This window comes from Epinephelus fuscoguttatus, linkage group LG5 (assembly GCF_011397635.1).
Source record: "Epinephelus fuscoguttatus linkage group LG5, E.fuscoguttatus.final_Chr_v1".
In the NCBI taxonomy this organism is placed as follows: domain Eukaryota; kingdom Metazoa; phylum Chordata; class Actinopteri; order Perciformes; family Serranidae; genus Epinephelus; species Epinephelus fuscoguttatus.
This window is the reverse complement of record NC_064756.1, coordinates 39330964-39337434: the sequence shown is the minus strand read 5'-3', so window position 1 is coordinate 39337434 and position 6471 is coordinate 39330964. Positions and strand designations below refer to the sequence as shown.

Here is a 6471-nt window from a genome sequence, read left to right as displayed (position 1 = left end):
AAGAGATTTGGTTGGGGCAAGAAACACAAGGAATGGACATTAGACCAGTGGAAATCTGTGCTTTGGTCTGATGAGTCCAAATTTGAGATCTTTGGTTCCAACCGCTGTGTCTTTGTTGTGAGACGAAAAGGTGAACGGATGGATTCCACATGCCTGGTTCCCACTGTGAAGCATGGAGGAGGAGGTGTGATGGTGGGGGGGTGTTTTGCTGGTGACACTGTTGGGGATTTATTCAAAATTGAAGGCACACTGAACCAGCATGGCTACCACAGCATCCTGCAGCGACATGCCATCCCATCCGGTTTGCTTAGTTGGACGATCATTTATTTTTCAACAGGACACGACCCCAAACACACCTCCAGGCTGTGTAAGGGCTATTTGACCAAGAAGGAGAGTGATGGAGTGCTGCGCGGATGACCTGGCCTCCACAGTCACCGGACCTGAACCCAATCGAGATGGTTTGGGGTGAGCTGGACCGCAGAGTGAAGGCAAAGGGGCCAACAAGTGCTAAACACCTCTGGGAACTCCTTCAAGACTGTTGGAAAACCATTTCAGGTGACTACCTCTTGAAGCTCATGGAGAGAATGCCAAGAGTGTGCAAAGCAGTAATCAGAGCAAAGGGTGGCTATTTTGAAGAAACTAGAATATAAAACATGTTTTCAGTTATTTCACCTTTTTTTGTTAAGTACATAACTCCACATGTGTTCAAACTTTTGGCCTGTACTGTAATATATATATATATATATATATATATATATATATATATATATATATATATATATATACACACATACATACATACATACACACACACACACACACACACACACACACACACACACCAGTTTCTTTAGTTTTTTCCTTTATTTTTTTATATCTTACACCAAAGATGTTACACCTTCATGTGAATGTTGACCATCTCATGCAATCATGCAAGGAGCTGTTGCAAGTGTGATCAACTGAGGACAAATTGGGTGCTAAATGGCTGAGCCCAGCAAGCCAAGCTTGTGGCCAACTAGCCTGATTACATCATGGTTAGGGAAACCTATATAAAGTTGGTCAAAACTTAGAACAGTGTAGGAAGTAGGGAGACATTTAGTAAGACAGAAAAAAAATAGAAGAAATATGGATCCAAAACTTTGGACTACAAGAAATTATGGACTACAAAGTTCTTAATTCCTTTCCAGGTGGATTAACAAAGCACCAGCGGTATACCATTAAAAGAAGAGCTTCTACCTTTGAGCTCAAGGGTAAGTAATGTTATATACCATCAACCAAAATAAGTAGCCTACATTTTTTCTGTTATATCAATATTAAATTGAGTTTTCTTTTCACCGGATGGAGTCCTGCACTACGTTTGCAGGAGGAGGAAAGAAAAGGAACACCTTGCAAAGCTAGTGCTGTCTGCTACAGAGGCAAACAACATTTTTGAAGAATTTCATTGCAGCAGCATTGGTTCACACTGTGGGGTTGAGAAAACTCACCATGCTATTATTAGCTGCTACTACTGGCCTGGTATGGAAGCTGACATTTGAAAATGGGTGAGTCAAAATGGTCAGTCAAATTTGCCTCAGTTTTTAAGCTTACTTGAAAGCCTACTCCATAATTAACTGAATTCAATCTAAACTCTTATGTGATATATCATTCACTCACTGCTTGGCTAAGGCATATGATATACATTATGGTAAATATTATGTGGCTTCAGGTTGCTCAGTGTCCTGATTGTCAGGCAAAGCGGGTGTGTCTAAAGGAAAAGAGCCAGTATAACCCAATAGAGGTGAGGTTATTTGTGCAATTCATTGTTCCATACTGAGCCAAATGTGCTTACATACCAGTCATTTCTAAGATGTCTAATTGTTATTTAACTCTTTCAGGTAACACAGCCATTTGAGTTGGTAGGTATGGACCTTCTCAAACTGACTATAACAGAGGGTGGTAATCAATACATTTGTGTAATGGTTGATTATTTCACAAAGTGGGCAGAGGCCTACCCTCTGAAGAGTAAGTCTGCAGAGGAGGTCACCAGTTGTATTCTTGATTTTGTATACAAATTTGGTGCACCTCAGAGACTGCTTACAGACCAAGGGACAGAATTCAAAAATCAGGTAGAACACTCATCAGAAATATTATGTCTTAGCAAGACATATTGTGAATGCTGATTTTTAAATTTTTAATTTTAATTTTATTTTTTTCTGCAAAATGAATTTAAGGTGAATGCCAGACTCTGTCAGGCCCTTGGCATTCAGCGATGGTTTTGTGCACCATATCACCTGCAGACTAATGGGTTGGTGGAGAAACTGAGTGGCACCATCCAGAGGTAAGTCACATCAGTTGGCAGGTGTCATAGACTGACACATTAATGGTATAGACTTAAGTAGTGACATACCCTAACACTATTTTCAGGTCTCTCAACAAACTGGGGAGGAAACCCCCCCCAAAATGGGACAAATACGTACAGGCAACAATGTTTGGTCATAGAACAAAAAAACTACTTACTACACAGTATAGTCCGTATTATCTCATGTTTGGCAGGGAAGCAAGATACCCGTCTGAGGTGCCCACGGAGTAAGAGGTAAGTGGCTGTTTGTCTTGGCATGGAGGGTTTGGGGTCCTGTTTGGTAAATAGCTCAAAATATAACAACACTTTCCATTTTTGTACTTAGGTGACAGAAGACAGAGTAGAGCACCTCATAGAAAACAAGGAGGTTTGTGAGGGACTTCTGCATCAAACTAACTACGGGAAAGGGAAAAAAATTATACAAAGTATATAAAAGACACACAAAATGTAAAAAAAAAAAAAAAAGTCAGGACAAAATCATAAAAAGAAAGCTTGAAAAGTTATTGGAGGACAACTTCCAAGTTGGGGAGGTTGTGCTAAAAAAATATAAGGGCACAACAACGCAAAGGAGGAAAGATGGAGAGTGATATGCTCGGACCCTTTATGATAACCACCATAAAGGGAAAAATGGTCTCCCTACAAAGTGTAAAATCAAAAACAGTGGCCAATGTGGACCAGCTTGTCCACTTCAAAGAGCCAGAGGAGAGGATCCCAGCAAAGCTAAAAAAAAAGTTAGCAACTCTCCTCTGGCTCACCCCCCACCACAACCACCATCCAGCCCCTCCACGCCTCTGCATGCCAGCAGCTCCCCTGGACCCTTGCCAGCCACATTTCAAGGCACCAGTCAACTCATCTATAGTAATGGTATGTCATATTTTGTAATGTAAACTTAAGTTTAATCATGCTATATAGGCCTATTCTTTTAAATGACTGAGATGTTCTGAATTTCCAGTTGTCCAAGACATATGGAGTTCACGAAAAGGGGAGGTCCTATGGTCCAAAATGGGGCCGTATAAACTATTTACAGCTGATTTGCAGAGCCTGGCACCTGAAAGAGAGTTGGAGAGCGAGGTAATTGTGGATTGTACACTGCTTAAGGTTTTTCATCTTTGATATGCAAGCTAATTTGATTTTATATTTCTGTTTTTTTTCTTTGTGTAGATCCAAATGCCTACCTTCTGTGGGGAACAAAGAAGGTCCCAAATAAAAAATACATGTAATTGATTCATTCGAAATGACAGCAAGGAATGGAATGGCACATCAAGGGGAATGAGAAATGTTAAGATGATAGTTACTTTCAAAGTTATTGGTTACTATATAGGCCACCATCTTTAAAAACTAAAATGATTACTTGTAGCTTGATGTGACCGAATGGGACACGTTAATAGGGGCCATCTGCAAGGACAGACATTGGACTCTCGTAGTAAGTGCACTTTAAACAATACTATTCAACTATCTTTACAACTCTAAGGATCATTTACATTAAAGTATGCTGTCTGTAACAGGCCATGTACCCAAAGGACAGACGGGCCCTATTTGTTGATCCTTTCGGAGCCACCCAAAACCAACTGAAACATTGTAGGGATGCAACAAGGTAACTTCAGGATTTATTGTCATGTGTTTAATTTCTTAAATAAGATAAATGGTTGCTGATGTGCTAGTGACAACATTAACTAAATATTCTGAATTATGTTCTTTTCTTTAGGGCTTTCATGCGAAAGAAAAACATGGGCCTAAACCTATCCAGGTGGTCCTGTGACACAGTTCAACATCAACGTCAACAGGACTCCCTGAGTCTGTTAACCCTGAAATGAAGGAAACTCTGCGTTTTCCGTTTCAGAAAGGGAGGTAACTTAAACCAGAGAAAGCAGAGTAACTCCAGCCTGTTTCAGAAAGAGAGGTAACTGAAGCTCGGTGTCAGTTACTATAGCAACTGACTCTGTGAACCTAACCTGGTCGGGAGCAGGTTTTCTTCAATGAACCTCGAGTTTCTAGCTGTCTCCTCCCTCTTACGCCACACACGCAGTGTGATTCATTCATTCATTCATTCATTCATTCATTCATTCATTCATTCGGTTAGTGTCGCGCGGGTTTCAGCGAGTTTGATCATCTGTCCTCAAGGTAAAGTTGGATCCTAAAGTTTGTTCTAGTTCTAAATCTACAATTTTCAACCATGGCATGTCCGTTCTTGGAGGACCCTGTGGACGAAGAGGCAGTGTTACTGAGGAGGGAGTTACACATTCGTCGGGAGATTATTCACAGGCTCAGAATTGACGCATTATCATTTCCAGAACATTTAATTTTTGAACGGTACCGTTTCACATCACATTCCATCATTTATATCCATAACCTCATCCGTCGTGACATAACCAATGTCACCAACCATGAACATGCACTTTCATCTACCCAGATTCTTTGTGTTGCTCTTCGGGGTTTTTTTTGCAAACGGGAGTTTTCTGTATAATATTGGAGATGCAGAAAATATCAGTAAGGCCATTGTCTGCAGAGCTGTTAGAAAAGTGTCCCTAGCTCTGAAATGTCTATTAAACTCTTTTGTTGTGTTCCCTGGACATAAACCTGTGAGGGTCATCAAGGAGGAGTTCCACAGGATTGCAGGTGAATGATGTAGAAATCAGTTAAAATGTATGATTATAAATCATATTCAGTTAATGACATGGTGCTGCAACCTCAGACTGGGATTAGTAATTTTAATTTCTTTAAGATTTCCCGGTGTGATAGGGTGCACTGATGGAACCCACATTCCCATCATTGCTCCTTCACAAAATGAAGGGGACAATGTGAATAGGAAGTCCATTCACAGCATTAATGTGCAGGTAGATTGACTGTCTCAAAATGTCAGACTGCATCACACTGCAAAAACTCAAAATCATACCAAGAATATGTGTCTTATTTCTAGTCAAAACAAATCACACCTAAAAGTGACTTGTTTTCAGACAATTTTCACTTGTTTCAAGCACATTCACTTGAAAAATAATAAGTGAAAATTGCCTGAAAACAAGTTACTTTTTAGGTGATGTGTCTTAAGTGTAAAGACATTTGATTTGATATTTCATCTTGAGCTGCTTCCACGTTTTTTTTTTGCCGGTGGGATTGCATCTAAGTGAACTAAATTTTAGCTTTAATACCATTCCACCTGTTTGCATCTGTAGCCTAACATTATTGTGACTGCATAAATGTATAAAATAAATTTAAACTTACGCATTGACTTGAGCAGTAATTTTCTCCCACGCCGACTCCCGTTCCTTCGCTGCTGCAGCCGTGTTACTGTTCTTCCTGAAAACAGCTTCAAATTCGCTGCATGAGCGCATTAAAAATCCAACTCCAGAGGAGTAAAAAATGCAGACCTTTTCTTGTTGCTTGTTGCCATAGTGAATCGTGGTATCGGGGCTCCATTAATGACGGCTTTTTAAAGTCGTGGTGCAGGCGCTTAACTCAGAGTTGAACAAACTGTGTTGATTGAACCGATTGAAATCACCTGTTCTGAAACCTGTAACCGAGTTTCCCGTCTCAGAGTTACTCAGCTCAGAGTTCAGGGTTAGGCTCAGAGTTTGTTGAACCTCCTTTCTGAAACGGACCCCAGGACAACACCAGCTGAACATCGCAGTCCATCCTCACCCCATCCATCACCATCTGGTACATGGCCGCTACAGCCAAGGACAAGGGTGCACTGCAACGTTATCATCCACTGTGCTGAGAAGATGATGGGCTGTCACCTGCCATCATATTCCAGTTGTGATTGCTATACCAAGAGAATTGGATTTTGTTTGGTCATTATTTTTACATGAGTTGTCTGCAATTATTTGCTCTGCCACTTGTCTCATTGTGTAACTGGTATTCTCTCCCCCCCTGAGGATGTCATATGTTTTACAGTGAAGATGTCAGTAGACACAAATAGGATTTTTGCCTGTCCTGAATAAAATTAACTTGACTAACCTGAACTGTGTTCTTGACTTGTAAGCAGTGGAGGGACCTTAATGTTATGCAGTTTTGGTGTGCAATACTTAAACTAATTTTGAGGAATTTGCAACCAATGTATTTGTAGGGGGTACACTTTTGGTTACATTACATTGAAACACTGAAGCAACACAGTACCAATGGTGGAAAAATAAGGT

The 6471-nt window shown here is 40.4% G+C and overlaps 2 long non-coding RNA genes across 2 annotated transcripts; both read left to right on the top strand.

The window, feature by feature from the left end:
• Positions 1-1886: 1886 nt before the first annotated feature.
• LOC125888943 (uncharacterized) lies at positions 1887-2466 on the top strand. The gene is made up of 3 exons (XR_007449379.1): positions 1887-2105; positions 2211-2317; positions 2404-2466. It is a non-coding gene; the product is annotated as an uncharacterized LOC125888943 (long non-coding RNA).
• A 477-nt stretch (positions 2467-2943) lies between these two features.
• LOC125888941 (uncharacterized) lies at positions 2944-4666 on the top strand. Its single transcript, XR_007449377.1, has 4 exons — positions 2944-3202; positions 3291-3409; positions 3500-3932; positions 4044-4666. It is a non-coding gene; the product is annotated as an uncharacterized LOC125888941 (long non-coding RNA).
• Positions 4667-6471: the final 1805 nt, after the last annotated feature.